The sequence below is a fragment of the Cervus elaphus genome, chromosome 18 (assembly GCF_910594005.1).
Source record: "Cervus elaphus chromosome 18, mCerEla1.1, whole genome shotgun sequence".
Classification (NCBI taxonomy): Eukaryota; Metazoa; Chordata; class Mammalia; order Artiodactyla; family Cervidae; genus Cervus; species Cervus elaphus.
The window spans coordinates 52,703,494-52,719,401 of record NC_057832.1 but is presented as its reverse complement, the minus strand read 5'-3'; the positions used below and the strand labels follow the sequence as shown (position 1 = coordinate 52,719,401).

Sequence of the window (15,908 nt, the reverse complement as noted above, 5' to 3'; positions counted from 1 at the left end):
GATCTTGCTTGAGCCAGGATCAACTCTGCCTTTAGTCAGGTCTCCACAGCCCGAGGTGATTGACAGGATTTGCTTTTCTATGTTTTCCTGTCTACTCTCTCCCTTCCAGATGTCAGACTCATAGGATAGACAGGGATAGGTTGACATTTTATTTGGAGAATAATGAACTGCAATGTGGTAAAAGTCTTCTCATATTAATATAATAGAAATATTCTGTAGAAAGAAATGTTATATCATCTAACCATGAAAATTGGGGGAGGCTGAAAAATTACACCAGGTACTTAACCATTAGGAACTAAGTTATTCAAACATAATTGGTAGTATACTTTGCCAGGATGGAAAGCATGAGATAAGTAATTGGATAAGATAAATGATTATATGCTCAAATGGTACTTTAAGAACTCATGAGAAGTAAATTTCCTAGACCTGGTGTTGAGTGATAGATAGAAAGTCATAAAGTAGTTATTGTGAGCAAGCCACACATGCTGTTTATCACAACATTAAGCAACTCAATTTGCTGTTAAAAGAAGACAACTGAAATTATATATCATACTTGTATTGAACTAGGGCAAAATCTGGTTACTGATTAGTAAAATAGTGGCAGACAGCATTTTTAAACAGAACTAATAATCTAGGAATGTGGCAACTGTTAAATGCATTGGAAACCCCATTTAAAGTATCCTGAGAGTTCAGAAACCCCAGTATTTATGAAAATCTGGGATTAAACTCAGAAAAATAATTTAAATACAAACTCTTATTGACAGAAAAGAAGTCATCTCACACATAGAAAGATAATGCAAATATTAGGTGAAAAGTCCACCAGAGCATGGCAGACCTGAAGTTAAGCTGTCTTCCATGAATTTGAAATGAACTTTTCAAGAAGTTCTAACATAACTAATAGGAGAGTGTTAAAACATTATATGAACTGTTGGGCTACAGAGTGCCAGGTCAAATGGTGTTCTAGACTTTAGCATAGAATTTCACCATTCTGAAGCTGAAGGAATCTTATAATCATCTAAACCATCTCTGTAATTTTACAAGTGAGGAAATTAAGGCCCAGAGGGCTTAAACAGTCTAAAGTCCTATGCCATCTCAGCAAACTAATCTAATTTTACAGAAATGAAGAGTAGAAACAGAGAACTGCTGTTCTAAATGGTTGATGGTCAACATAACCTAGTGGGAAAAATTGTTTTCAAATGATTTTCACTGTACTTCATTGTATCAGGACAATGTAATGGTACTGAACAGGAAAATGTAACACTGATAAGTCTCCTTTAAAAAGAAGGGACGGGAAAGAAAAAAAAAAAAAAGTCTCCTTTAGGAGGCAATAATGTCAAATGATGTGAATTTCTCCCAGTTTCAGATCCTGTTTGCCAAATTTCTATCAGGTTCCTAAGAAATCTACCTAGTAGTATGTTCAACTGTATAAAGAGGTAAAAAGAACAAACACTATTTTTCAAAGCAAAGATCCCAGAGAGGACCAACAACTTGCATAGGGCAAGATTGTAACTCTACAATAACAAAAGGGGTTATAATGCGTGTAACCTACTAGAAGAAAAAGCTAAGCAGTTCCTCTAAGGTTAAACCATGATTTATGTATCGCAGTTCATTTAAGGATTAAACATGAATTTACATAAAACTTTATCCCTAAATATGATCTAGTCAAGCATTCAAAAGGTCTTTAACAAGGCAACAGAATAAAGGTTATTAAAATTAAACAGATATTAACATTTCTAATATTGGATTATATTTCCTTCATGGTGATCAATTACATTTGATCAATAACTACAAATCATTCAGAAGTATTAAAACCCCCTATGGTGATGACACACAAGACCTCTTAATATCCATCACTATTCATTTAAAAGTGTTTCTTGGAATGAAAGAGAGAGATGACCAAAGTTTGAAGCTAAGTATCAGGAAGCCAGTGCTTCCTGCCATGGCCTTTTTATTTTCCCTCTTGGGAGCCTGAAAATCATACTATTTTAAGGTGCTCTGAGATTTTAGATGAAAAAGTTTACCTATATGCTAATTGTATGATCATATAGCTAAGTTTGGTATAGCTTTTAAAAATGTAGTCTTTTATTGATGTATTGATTTCAGTGATCTAAAAGAAAACAAAAGATGGGGAATACAGGAGCATGGACATACAGAATAATTTAATTATCAGTTGTACAAGATTGGCTGTTCAAGTTCATAAAAAAAATTTTTTTTTTCTCTTTCTCATCATCCCTTTTTTTCCCCTCTTCTCCTTGCTTTTGGAGTGTACGTGGTGTGTGTGTATGTGTATGTGTGTCTGTATGCTCACACTGAAATGCTGTAACTTTCAATCTCTTTCTACCTCTTCCAAGGTTTCAAGGTTTACACTAATGGGCATGTGGTAATCTTTCTCCTCTTTCCTTCCTCCAGCCTAATCATTAAGTTCCAAAGAGATGAAACAAAGAGGGAGGAGGAGAAAGTGATACATAAGCCACGTTCACAATTCTTTATCTGGATATGAAACAAACGTGATTAAACTGAGATGTTTAGATTATCCTAAATTTATCAGGAAATTTTTTGTTATTTAGAAGGTAGGGGACTCTCTTTTTGGCATATGACATTGAAAACTACATAATGATTTAATGAGAAAAAGGAGAAGATAAGCATTTTTACCCTGGCTTGGTTTTGCAAGAGTCATGAACATAATAAGAATAAAAAATTACCTCATTTTAGTTTTACTGGAAACCACAGAATATGAAGTTTGAGTATCTGGAGCCTCAGATGTATTAACTTTTTAGGATCTGGTTTTAATTACTTTTCCCAACTTTAGTTTTTTTTTCCTGAGAACATTAGACATTCAATGATCACGTTAAACTAAAATTATTTGGTACTCTTGAAAGACACACTCATTTTGGAAGCAATGTCTGATATAGTCATAGCTGGGCATTTCTCAAGAAACTTTCTTCCTTGAGGATTTTGCAAATTTAAATAACAGACCGCCAAGTTTGGCAAAAGAATTGGTTTAACTGGGATGTGTGTGTGTGCTCAGTTGCTCAGTCATGTCCGACTCCTTGCAACCCCACGGACTATAGCCCACCAGGCTCCTCTGTCCATGGAATTTTACTGGCAAGAACACTGGAATGGGTTGCCATTTCCTCTTCCAAACCCAGGGATCAAACCCATGTCTCCTGTGTCACCCACATTTGGCAGCAGATTCTTTACCAATAGCACCACCTGGGAAGCCCCTTTAACTGAGATGCTATGGTACAAATATATTAGAAGTTTTGTTCTATTAAGTTGTTTGAATAGAACCAATGGAATAAATAAAATTATTTAGTCAACTGCTTTTTACATTCCCTTAACCTGGTGATGCAGATGGTGAAGAACCTGCCTGCAATTGAAAGTCAGTCAGTCGTGTCTGACTCTTTCCAACCCCATGGACTATACACAGTCCATGGAATTCTCCAGGCCAAGATACTGGAGTGGGTAGCCTTTCCCTTCTATTGGGGATTTTCCCAGCCCAGGGATCAAACTCAGGTCGTCTGCACTGCAGGCGGATTCTTTACCAGCTGAGCCACCAGGGAAGCCCAATTGTTGAGTATATGTGTGTAAATTAAATATATGTATACATCTTAGTAGTTGTTAGATTACATGAATATGTCAATGTGTGTGTATATTTAGTATGCCCAAATTGTGTATAGGGATGCTATAATATTATTTAGTTTAGCCTAATACCAAACAAGATTGCCAGGACAAATATCAATAACCTCAGATATACAGATGACACCACCCTTATGGCAGAAAGCGAAGAAGAACTAAAGAGCCTCTTGATGAAAGTGAAAGAGGAGAGTGAAAAAGTGGGCTTAGAACTCAACATTCAGAAAACTAAGAACATGGCATCTGGTCCCATCATTTCATGGCAAATAGATGGGAAAACAGTGGACAGACTTCATTTTGGGGGGCTCCAAATCACTGCAGATGGTGACTACAGCCATGAAATTGAAAGACCCTTGCTCCTTGGAAGAAAAGTTATGACCAACGTAGACAGCATATTAAAAGGCAGAGACATTACTTTGCCAACAAAGGTCCATCTAGTCAAAGCTATGGTTTTTCCAGTAGTCATGTATGGATGTGAGAGTTGGACCATAAAAGAAAGCTGAGCGCAGAAGAATTGATGCTTTTGAACTATAGTGTTGGAAAAGATTCTCAAGAGTCCTTTGGAGTGCAAGGAGATCAAACCAGTCAATCCAAAAGGAAATCAGTCCTGAATATTCATTGGAAGGACTGATGCTGAAGCTGAGACTCCAATACTTTGGCCACCTGATGCGAAGAACTGACTCATTTGAAAAGACCCTGATGTTGGGAAAGATTGAAGATGGGCGGAGAGGGGGATGACAGAGGATAAGATGTTTGGATGGCATCACCAACTCAATGGACATGAGTTTGAGTAAACTCCATGAGCTGGTGATGGAGGCCTCCAGGGAGGCCTGGTGTACTGCAGTCCATGGGGTCGCAAAGAGTCAGACACGACTGAGTGACTGAACTAACAAACTAACTAATACCAAATAAATTGTGGTCAATATTCAAGGTGAATAAAAATTAGTTTGTTAAGGAATTATCTTTTTGATTGCTCTCACCTTCTGAGATGGCCCACATTCTGCCTGTGGAGTGTGTTTCTCTCTAAATAAATGTGTTTCTTACCTATCACTGTCTTTCACTGAATTCTTTCTGCAATGAGACATCAAGAACCTGAGCTTCATTAATTCCTGAGATCAGGTGTGTGATCTTGGTTTAAAGACCATGGTTTCAAGTCCCAACCTGAGTTCCACAGTTTCAGCTGGTGCGTCAGGGTGGACAGTGATAAGGCACTCACTCCCCCAGTTGAGTCCTTCCTCAGGAGCTGCTGCATCCCAGGGTAAGCCTCTTCCCTGGATCAGAGCTAATCCAGTTGCTGGTTGATACTATGAGGCAGAGGCCCAGCCCTCTTGCTTCAATTTAAGTCAACCAGGAACAGTCTGTCCTTCCAGTTCAAACTGAAAGGATGTGAAACATCTGGACATACTGCAGACTATCTCAAGGGTTCACTACATCAATGTGGGAGGTATATTGGAAGTCTTGACTAGACATGTTTGTTTCAAAGAATGGGAGATAAATCCTGCAAAGCATCAAAGTTCAGCTAAAAGTATATGTACACACAAAAAAACCTGCATGCAGATGTTTATAGGAGTTTTATTTATAATTGCCAAAATGTGAAAGCATCCAGCATGTCCTTCTATAGGTAAATAGATACATAAACATCCAGACAATGGAACATTATTCAGCAACATAAAGAAAAGAGACACCAAGTCGGGAAAAGACATGGAGGAAGTATAAATGCTATTACTGTCAAAGAAGCCAATCTGAAAAGGCTAAGTACTGTATGATTCCAACTATATGACATTCTGGAAAGGCAAAAGTATGAAGACAGTAAAAAGATCAAAACCTATAGGGGAGGAAGAGATTAATAGGTGGAGCACAGAGGATTTTAAGGGCAGTGAAACTACTCTGTATGATACTATCATGGTGAGTACATGTCATTACACATTTGTCAAAACTAATAGAATGTACAATACCAAGAGGGAACCCTAATGTAAACTATGGACTTTGGGTGATTATGATGTCTTGATACAGGTTTATCAATTGTAACAAACATACCACTCTGGTGGGGCATGTTGATAATAGGGGAGACTACACATGTGTGGGGGTAGGAGATATATGGGGAATTTCTGTAACTTTTGCTTAATTCTGCTGCGAACCTAAAACTCTTCTAAAAAATAAAGTCTATTTTTTTTTTAAAAGAATTATCTTTTTGTTTATACTTTAAAAAATTAAGTATCTATGTAAATGGCAAGACTCCTTTTCCTATGGTATGGAGATAGTTTCGAATATGTTCTTAGAAGAAACAATTTAGAAGTTTTTATTCCTGTGAATGAACCAGTGCATTTTGGGGAGCTTGCCAGGTGGCTCAGGAGTAAAGAATCTGCTGTGATGTGCGAGAATGTGGGTTTGATCCCTGGGTGCATTTTTTAGTGGCACCTAAATTATAATTGATTAAACATATGTATATATAAGAGCATTAAGCAATTCTACAACACTACATAATTAATTACTACTATTCTTGAGAATGCTATAAGAGAATATACAAAGTAAAAAGGAAATGGATCATTGTTTTTCATTAGGATTATGATTTTAGACATATTTCCCAACATCCCAGTTAAATTAGTATAATACTAAGGACATTGATGTACACACTTAGGCACTGAGTTAACCCTTTTGCTTTTGGCAATGTGTATGTGCCCTAAGCCCCCAGATGGGTTTTTTTGTTTTTTTTTTTTCATCTTAGTCTGACTCCATTATCTACTTCTGTTACAATCTCATAACACTGTGCATCATGTTCACATACTACAAAGGCAGGCCTCTCTGTTTATGCCCTCTTACTGCCCACCTGTGTATGAGCACAGCTTGTTAAATCTCGGAGGAAGGAGGTCTATAGGGCCAAAATGGACATACGGAACATTCCTTTTTGTACACTAATTTTATATCATGCAACTTTGTTATAATTGCTTATTAGTTCTAGTAGTTGGTATGTTTTTTTGTTTTGGCTTTTTGTTACTTCTTTGTGATTTTCTACCAAACAGTCATACCGTCTGCAAACACAGGCATTTTTTTTTCTTCTCTATCTACATACCTTCTATTTCTTTTTCTTACTGAATTAGTTAGGACTTCCAGTGTGATGAAAAATAGGAGTGAAAAGAGAAAACATCCTTGTTTCATTCCTGATCTTATGGGGAAACCACCGGTTTCTTTTCACCAAGTATGATGTTAGCTATAGATTTTTTGTACATGTTCTTTATCATGTTGAAAGAAGTTCCCCTCTATTCATAGTCTTGCTGAGAGTGTTCTTCAGTAATGGGTGTTGGGTTTTGTCAAATACAATCTTTGATATGATCATATAGTTTTTCTTCTTTAGCCCATTGATGTGATGAATTACATTAGCTGATTTTTGAATTTTGAACCAGCCTTGCATATGTCCGAGCATTGTTTCAAAATGGTTACTAAATACTTTATTCCTCCCCTTGAGTCTTTGCTGTGAGAACTTCGAGGCCCTCCTAGAGGGAAAGCTCATGAAAGGCTGTAGGCCCCCTTAAAACTGGCCTGCCAGGAACTTTTCTCTCAGGCTCATCCATTCTCAGTTTCCAGCAATTAGTCAATTACCCTTTCAGAGTTCCTGCTGGTACTGTTCCAGCCACAAGTTTCCCCTCCTAGTAGGCCCGAATTCTCTGTTACTTGCCTGACTCTCCAATTTTGACAGTGGTGTTTTGTTTTATGACCTCAATTATCTGACAGATCTAAGGAGAGCTGCTGATTTTCAGTTTGCTCAGCTTTTTTCTTGTTTTGAGGATGGGAGTGATAAGTTCCAGACTTCCATGACAGACTGGAAACTGGAAGTCTGGAACACGAGTTTTGGATTCCTGGATGTTGGCTGAATCAGTAGCATCCAAAAAGGGATGACCAATGTACAGTGGGCTCTGAATCAGATCTTGAGGCCCAGCAATGAAGTTAGGAACTGAAAATCGCTGGAGCCAAGAGCAGAGACCCATAGGTAAGCTGGGCAGGTAGGCGGTCATTGTCAAGCATGGCACCTGTGGCTGTTGTGAACTCTCTGCAGTGTGCCTGGCTGTGCTTATATAGATGGGGCCTGTGGCTGCTCCAAAGTTCAAGTGCTTTCTTTGGTCATGTTCTTCCAGAAAGATCTTCAGTTTCCTTAGTACAACACTAGAATTTTATTTGCAATTACAAAATTGGAGAAAACTTAGATGATTAAGTTCAACTTGAATGAAGAACTCCATGCCCTCATGTAAGACAATAATCTGTCTAATTCAAATTAACTGATTTTATGAAAATGTGACAGTTAGCTCAGTGACTGAACTGAAAACATTTGGACTGGACTTTCTATGTAGTGGACACTGAGATAATCTGTTTTTGAAAAGAGAAATCATTTTAAAATCTTTAAAGAATATTGAGGCTGGGTCTAGTAGAATAAAGAGACTTAGAGAAATCCAATACTACTTAGTCATTGTTAGTTAACATTAATTTAGCATCTGCTACATGCCAGACACTGTTCAAAGTATTTCCCATACAGTAATTACGTACTTTATGAGGTAGGTAATACTTTTGATTCCACTTTACAGATAAGGAGACTGAAGTTCAGAGAGGTTATGAATCTTACCCCAAATAATGAAACAAGCAAGCATGTGAGCTAGGGTATAACATATCTTATTCCAGAGTGACAATTCTTGCCATTATGCTGTGATAAAGGAAGCTACAGAAGGATTCAGTCGAGATACTTAATCCAGCATGGGAATGACAATGAGAGCCTATCTGTTGGAAAATCACTTTAATAAGCAGTATAGAAGATGGATTGAAGATCAGAGGGGAGAAAGAATTGCTATCACCATTAAAGGCAGAAATATGTTGAGAGGTTTTTGTTATAGTCCAGGGGAGAGAAGACGGCAGCTTAAACAGCAACAGAAGAGAATGAAAGACGGCAGCTTAAACAGCAACAGAAGAGAATGAATGAGGGACTATCTGCATAGCAAATCCACAGAATGGTAATGGTTTGGATGGGACAGGGTCACGCTATGGTTAAGGATGATGGCCATGCTTTTGGATTGAAGACTGGGGGCAGGAGAAGGGGGAGACAGACAATGAGATGGTTGGATGGCATCATCGACTCAATAGACAGAGTTTAAGCAAACTCCCAGAGACAGTGAAGGACAGGGAAGCCTGGCATGCTGCAGTCTGTGAGGTCACAAAGAGTCAGACATGACTGAGCGACTGAACAATAACATTAACAATCATGATTCTGATTTGGCTGCCTGGGAGGTTTGTGGTATCCTCATTTTCAAGCCCTTTTCCATTGCCAAGTCAGGTATCCAGGGCTATGAACTACTAAGTCTGACCCAGCATTTTGGCATTTACTGCTGCACTTTCTTTTCTTGGGAGTGATTTTGTCTGTGCATCCTCTCAGCTCTCGTCATCCTTTACTCTGAAGACAGTCTTAAGCATCCGCTCTCCCACTCTCTTTACCCACAGACTCATGGTGGCTAAGGGAGCTCTGCTGGAGATTGTTTCTGTTTTTACTCTATGTATAGGTAATGTGAGGTAGTCTCTGTGTCCTAGTAATGATGAATGTATGGGTCCTATGTAGTTTTATTTGTCCTCTCAATAGAGTTTATGGCTTTGGGAAGATTCAAATGTAGGTAACTGTCATTGTTCTTCAAACCCAGTCATGGCCTCCTCTTTATTTATTATTATTTTTTTTAATGAAAAAAAGTATCTGTAACAGAGAAGGCTACCTATCTTTTAAAACCCTCTAATCAGAATGCAGTGGGTAGGACTTATATCCACACAAGAGAGGTAAGAGGCATGTGGTAGTGGTTCAGCTTCATCTACTCTCTTGTGTCTTTTCTGTCTAGCTTGTTGTTTATATTCTTCACAAGCTGGTTTACTGGTATCTTGCAAATGGCACCGCTGATGAATTTTAAGAGCCCAGTTAAAGTCTAGGTTAATGTCATATTCTCTGATGATCACAAAGGTATCTGATAACTTTTGGTTTTGGGTAAAAGTGGCAGAGGAGGTGCTAGAACCTTCACATCCCTCATTGTTCTATTAAGGACTCTTCTTTTTTGAGATCCTTAATTTTGCCCTAACTGCTTGGACATTTGAGACAACAAGTTCCTTTTCCCCTTTAATCTTCATTGTGTTTTGACCTCTTTTACCCTGACTTACAAATTTTTGATTTTACTTTTTATTTGACCTTTACTAACGGATTTATCTTGACTTACAAACAGAAAGGGGAGAAGAGAGGAGAGATCAAGGAATAAGGGACAGGGGAAGTGTGGCCATATGGGGCAAATTATAAGCTATTTCATAGCTGGGAGAACAGCAAAGCAAGATCCATGGCTGATCATCTGGCTTTCAGCCTGACCCAGGAATGTTTAGTACACTGAATGGTTATATAGATATGGGTCTGCTCCAGGCTGAGTCCTACTGGAGACTGAGGATTCCGGGTTCTCAGTCCTGTACCCTGGACTACCTGTGCTAGAGAACTGAAACCCTTACAACCAGGGTGGAGCATCTACATGGCTAGTCAGGTTGGAAAGGCCTAGGAGTATTCACCTCATTCCACAACAGTCCTATCTGCGTCTTCCTCCTTAATAATCGCCTATGGCCAGCCTGTTCTGGAAATGTAAGAAAACCTGAATTCTTGTTTTGCCCTAGCAGTCATCCTGGATTCATTCTTGACCTAAAAACAAGAACTGAATGACTCTCCAGTGACTCTTTTCTGATCTTAAACTCTTACTTTGAATTACTAAGCTTTCTGAATAGTTATAAAATGTTGTTTATACCAGACTCTCATCACTCATTCTCATCAGTTCATAGACCTCACCCCCAGTACTAAACCAAAATCAGTTTTAGTGGCCTTTGATACAGAATAACTTACAGTGCCAAAGATGAATTAGATGTGTTGGCTCCACATGGCAACAATGTTTTTTTAAAAAAAAACATTGATTTCTATTTGGTTTCCAAGATTAAACCATTTAAGAATTATCAAAGCATGGGATTTCAATAACTCCACCTCTTCCCCAGGGATACAGTTATGTTTATTGATTGCAGGAAAAGCAACAAACAGAAGATCCATTTCCAAAACGGCCACAATTCTTGGCCTCCGGTGGAGTGGAAGCTCTGAAATCTCCTGCATGTGGGAACATGGGGCATCCAGACGTCTGGACACTTTATCTCTTGGCTATACCACTCAGGAAAATTCTTTATCTTATCTACTAATAAAGGTTATTATTAGGAAGTAACTGACTAAATAGTCTATGATGAAGGTACCAGAAGATCCCAGGTTCAGAATTATTTTACATGGTCTTAGAAGAAGGAACTAAGGAATCCCTCTGGTAGAATTAAGATGGGAGTATCTGAAACCTTATGGAAAAAGCACCTCCCACAAAACCTGGAATAAGTATCAGCTTTGTTACAGAAATTGATGCTTCATGGCTACCCATGCCAAGAACAGTCTCCTAGGATTTATAATAGAACAAAATACTCTTTAGAGACCTAAGGCACCTGAAATCAACTGAGTCACAGACAAACTCCTACCAAGATACCTAGGCTTTATTCTCTTTTCAAAGGCTATGAGCAAAAGAAATAAGCCCAGAATTCTCCACTGCTCCTTATGCTAGTGTGTTTCCAATTGTTGAGGCAATTCAATAGAATTAGAAATTTGCCAGCACTTCAAAGGATGTGGGATTTGACAGCTTGTCATTTTCCCACAGTCTCTACTGTTCAAGGCATAATGGAGTCTTGGGTACCATGTTTTCATGTCTGATAAACAGCTGAAACTGAGAACATCCCACACAAGTCCTGGCTTCTTGCCTACTCCCACTGGAGAGAACCATTCTCCAACAACTGAAATGCTGATGGATTCATTAAATGAATGCATACATCTGTTATTTTCATGTTGAACATCCACAGAAAAGAACTATAAGAGAATGTGTTAAAGGAAGAAAATCCTTTGGAGGCCTCTCTCAATTTTCTGTCCCTGGAACATTAGTTTATCCTATAAAAGCTAAAACTTGCCAAAAGTCAGATTATCTGAAGGCAAAAATAAAAGGGCAGGAAAAATAAACGTCAGAATCTCACTTTCCTACAATAGCATGAGTTTATGTTTCTTAAGCCTAAGTGGCTAATGTGTTTTTGATCTCTCTCTTATGCAGCATGCCTAGGCTCACTGCACCTCACCTGACATGAACTGAGCACCTGAAGCATGTCTCATAGGAGCTGTGATTCTTCTATGTTATGACTTCTAATAATCCTCTTTGTTAACTTCCAGTTAAATTATGTGCATAATATTTCTTCATCTCAAACCCTCCAGCACATTGAAGGTGGTAAGGTGGTGTTCTCATGTCTTAATTGGCAGGCAGGATTGTTCTACAGCCTCTCTGGTTCCACTGATGACAGACAAAAAGTCAGCATTTACATAGGGTATTATGTCTGCTAAGGGATCCTGGAGTACACATTTCCAGTAAACCTGAGAAATAGACAGTTATTTTCATTCTCCTCTTAAAGATGAGGAAATTTGAAGTTAAGTAACTTGCCCAAGGTCACAGACACAACTTCAAATTCCTGGCCCTTTGTTTTTCTTCTAGACCAGTAACCTCCCTTGATTACATCATCTCTTATTCCATTATGCACCAAATTGGAGATCAAAGCATCAATAATGGTTGATGAACTCATTATTCAACAGAGATTTTTAAATGGAAGAGGTCACAAGAGGACACTGTGACTTTGTCCTTAAAGTTCTGAGTTGCCATTTTCTTGGGAAAGAAGGAGAAAAAATAAGAAGTCCAGTGACTGACTGTGCAAATAGAAACCCATCAACTCTTTAACGCTGATTATTATAGCTGAAGTAATTTCCCTGCCCAAAGATCTTAATAGACATTTATCCAAAGAATAAATACAGATGACACATGAAAAGATGCTCAACATCACTAATAATTAGAGAAATGCAAATCAACCCTGCAATGAGGTACAACCTCACAGCTGTCAGAATGGTCATCACTAAAAAAAATCTACATCACTTAAAAAAATCCCCTATGGAGAAAGGGGAACCCTCCTACACTGCTGGTGGGAATGTAAATTGGTACAACTACTATGGAGACCATTATGGAGGTCACTTAGAAAACTAAAAAAAAGAACTACCATAATATCTAACAATCCCATTTCCAGGTATATACACAGATAAAACTATTAATTAAAAAAGATGCCTTTATTTTAAAGTCTATTTTATCTGATATGAGTATTGCAACTCCTACTTTCTTTTGGTCTCCATTTGAGTGAAATATTTTTTTCCAGTCCTTCACTTTCAGTCTGTATGTGTCCCTTGTTTTGAGGTGGGTCTCTTGTAGATACCATATATAGGGGTCTTGTTTTTTTATCCATTCAGCCAGTCTTTGTCTTTTGGTTGGGACATTCAACTCATTTACATTTAAGGTAATTGTTGATAAGTATGATCCTGTTGCCATTTACTTCGTTGTTTTGGGTTCGAGTTTATACACCCTTTCTGTGTTTCCTGTCTAGAGAAGATCCTTTAGCATTTGTTGAAGAGCTGGTTTGGTGGTGCTGAATTCTCTCAGCTTTTGCTTGTCTGTAAAGCTTTTGAATTCTCCTTCATATCTGAATGAGATCCCTGCTGGATACAGTAATCTGGGTTGTAGGTTATTCTCTTTCATTACTTTAAGTATGTCCTGCCATTCCCTTCTGGCCTGAAGAGTTTCTATTGAAAGATCAGCTGTTATCCTTATCCTTATGGGAATCCCCTTGTGTGTTATTTGTTGTTTTTCCCTTGCTGCTTTTAATATTTGTTCTTTGTGTTTGATCTTTGTTAATTTGATTAATATGTGTTTTGGGGTGTTTTGCCTTGGATTTATCCTGTTTGGGACTCTCTGGGTTTCTTGGACTTGTGTGACTAATTCCTTCCCCATTTTAGGGAAATTTTCAACTGAAGTAAAACTCTCACTGTTTGCAGATGACATGATCCTCTACATAGAAAGCCCTAGAGACTCTACCAGAAAATTACTAGAGCTGATCAATGAATATAGCAAAGTTGCAGGCTATAAAATTAACACAGAGAAGTCCCTTGCATTCCTATACACTAACAATGAGAAAACAGAAAGAGAAATTAAGGAAACAATACCATTCACCACTGCAACGAAAAGAATAAAATACTTAGGAATATATCTACCTAAAGAAACAAAAGACCTATATATAGAAAACTATAAAACACTGATGAAAGAAATCAAAGAGGACACAAATTGATGGAGAAATATACGGTGTTCGTGGATTGGAAGAACCAACATTGTGAAAATGAGTATACTACCCAAAGCAATCTATAGATTCAATGCAATCCCTATCAAGCTACCAATGGTATTTTTCACAGAACTAGACCAAAGAATTTCACAATTTGTATGGAAATACAAAAAACCTCGAATAGCCAAAGCAATCTTGAGAAAGAAGAATGGAACTGGAGGAATCAACCTGCCTGACTTCAGGCTCTACTACAAAGCCACACATCAAGACAGTATGGTACTGGCACAAAGACAGAAACATAGATCAATGGAACAAAATAGAAAGCCCAGAGATTAATCCACATACCTATGGACACCTTATCTTTGACAAGGGGGCAAGAATATACAATGGAGAAAAGACAGCCTCTTTAACAAGTGCTGCTGGGAAAATTGGTCAACCACTTGTAAAAGAATGAAACTAGAATACTTTCTAATACCATACACAAAAATAAACTCAAAATGGATTAAAGATCTAAATGTAAGACCAGAAACTATAAAACTACTAGAGGAGAACATAGGCAAAACACTCTCCGACATAAATCACAGCAAGATTTATTTATCACAGCAAATCTATGACCCACCTCCCAGAATATTGGAAATAAAAGCAAAAATAAATAAATGGGACCTAATTAAACCTAAAAGCTTTTGCACAACAATGGAAACTATAAGCAAGGTGAAAAGACAACCCTCAGAATGGGAGAACATAATAGCAAACAAAGCAACAGACAAAGAATTAATCTCAACAATATACAAGTAACTCCTGTAGCTCGATTCCAGAAAAATAAATGACCCAATCAAAAAATGGGCCAAAGAACTAAACAGACATTTCTCCAAAGAAGACATACAGATGGCTAACAAACACATGAAAAGATGCTCAACATCACTCATTATCAGAGAAATGCAAATCAAAACCACAATGAGGTACCATCTCACGCCAGTCAGAATGGCTGCTGTCCAAAAGTCTACAAGCAATAAATGCTGGAGAGAGTGTGGAGAAAAGGGAACCCTCTTACACTGTTGGCAGGAATGCAAACTAGTACAGCCACTATGGAGAACAGTGTGGAGATTCCTTAAAAAACTGGAAATAGAACTGCCATATGACCCAGCAATCCCACTGCTGGGCATACACACCAAGGAAACCAGAACTGAAAGAGACACATGTACCCCAATGTTCATCACAGCACTGTTTATAATAGCCAGGACATGGAAGCAACCTATATGCCCATCAGCAGACGAACAGATAAGAAAGCTGTGGTACATATACACAACGGAATATTACTCAGCCATTAAAGAGAATACATTTGAATCAGTTCTAATGAGGTGGATGAAACTGGAGTCCATTATACAGAGTGAAGTAAGCCAGAAAGAAAAACACCAATACAGTATACTAACGCATATATATGGAATTTAGAAAGATGGTAATGATAACACTATATACAAGACAGAAAAAGAGTCACAGATGTATAGAACAGACTTTTGGACTCTGTGGGAGAAGGCGAGGGTGGGATGATATGAGAGAACAGCCTTGAAACATGTATATTATCAAGTGTGAAACAGATTGCCAGTCCAGGTTGGATGCATGAGACAAGTGCTTGGGGCTGGTACACTGGGATGACCCAGAGGGATGGGATGGGGAGGGAGGTGGCAGGGGGGTTGAGGATGGGGAACACATGTAAATCCATGGCTAATTCATGTCAATGTATGGCAAAAACCACTACAATATTGTAAGGTAATTAGCCTCCAACTAATATAAATTAAAAAAAAAAACCAAAAAAATAAAAATTAAAAGAAGTAAAAAGATGCATGTACCCTATGTTCATAGCAGCACTATTCACAATAGCCAAGACATGGAAACAAAGTAAATGTCCACTGACAGATGAATAGATGAAGGAGATGTGGCACATATACGATGGAATACAGCCATAAAAAGAATGAAATAATGCCATTTGTAGAAACATGGAGAGATTTTCATCCTAA

General features: G+C 38.1%; 1 protein-coding gene across 1 annotated transcript in view; it reads left to right on the top strand.

Annotated features, from left to right (window-relative positions):
* Nucleotides 1–15,908, top strand: part of FBXL13 (F-box and leucine rich repeat protein 13) — a 209,643-nt gene that overhangs the window by 173,430 nt on the left and 20,305 nt on the right. The window lies entirely within an intron of this gene.